Genomic DNA, 1,531 nt, shown 5'->3' on the forward strand with positions numbered 1-1,531 from the left:
TGAAGCCTCTAGATTTCTTCTTTTTACTTAAGATTGCATCTATATTCATAAGGGATATTGGTCTGAAGTTTCTGTTTCCTGGTTTGGGTATCAGAGTTATGTTGGCTTCATAAAATGTATTGGGGAGGATCCTTCCTTCTAAATGTTGTGGAATAATTTCTGTAGGATAGGGACAAGTTCTTCTTTCTAGGTCTGGTAAAATTCAAGTGTGAAACCATCTGGTCCGGGACTTTTCTTTTTAGGAAGGTTTTTTATTGGTGTTTCAATTTCAGTACTTGATATTGGTCTGTTAAGGAATTCTATCTCTTCCCGGTTGAGCCTAGGGAGGCTGTGTATTTCTAAGAATTTGTTCATTTCCTCCACATTTTCTAGTTTACGTGCATAGAGGTCTTTGTAGTATTCATAGATGGTATTTTGTATTTCTGTGGCATCAGTTGTAATTTCTCCTTTTTCATTCCTTATGGAGCTTATTAGAGTTCTTTCTTTCCTGCTTCTCTTTAATCTAGCCAGAGGCATGTCAATTTTGTTTATTTTTTCAAAGAACCAATTTTTGTTTTATTACTCTTCCATATAGTTTTTTTGTTATCAGTTTCATTTAGTTCTGCTCTGATCTTTGTTATTAGTTTTCTTCTGCTGGGTTTGGGGTCAGTTTGCTCATCCTTTTCCAGTTCTTTAAGACGATTCGTTAGATTGTTTATTTGTGAGCTTTCTGTCTTTTGGATGTAGGCATTTATGGATATAAATTTTCCTCTCAAGACTGCTTTAGCTGTGTCCCACAGATTTTGATAACTTGTGTCTCCTTTGTCATATAGTTCAAAGAATCTTTTGATTTCCATCTTGATTTCCTCCTTAATGAAATTATCATTCAACAGAAGGTTGTTTAGTGTCCATGACTTTGTGTAGAGATGAGAGTTTCTATTGGAGTTCATTTCCAGTTTTATTCCACTGTGGTCTGAGAAGATGCGTGTTATAATTTCTATTGGTTTATATTTTTTGAGACATGCTCTGTGGCCTAGGATATGGTCAATCTTAGAGAATGTCCTATCAGCTGATAAGAAAAATGTATATTCAGTGATTTGGGGGTAGAATATTCTATAAATGTCATTCAACCCATTTGTTCTAGAGTTCTGTTTAAATCCCTTGTTTCTTTGTTCATTTTCTGTTTGCAAGATGGGTTCTGTTCTGTTAGAGTGGTGTTGAGGTCTCCGGCTATTATGGTGTTGCTGTTTATCATTTTGTTTAGATCAAGTAGGATTTACTTTATGAATGTGGGTACACCTTAGTTTCAGACACCCTTCCTTCCATCCCTCATCCGATCTATGTTTGTCTGCTTGTTAATTTTTTTTCACTTTCTTCTAAAATCTGTCTTTCTTATAGAGACACTCTGGCTGGTGGTTTTTCTTGTCTGCCATCTTGTCCCTCCCCTCAAGGCTTCGAGTTGTCATATACTTTTAAATAACTAAAAGTGTGGGATTAGTATGTTCCTAACAAATCGAAATGAAAAAATGCTTGAGGTGATGTATAACCCAAT

The sequence above is a fragment of the Propithecus coquereli genome, unplaced genomic scaffold (assembly GCF_000956105.1).
Source record: "Propithecus coquereli isolate 6110/MARCELLA unplaced genomic scaffold, Pcoq_1.0 Scaffold348, whole genome shotgun sequence".
Classification (NCBI taxonomy): Eukaryota; Metazoa; Chordata; class Mammalia; order Primates; family Indriidae; genus Propithecus; species Propithecus coquereli.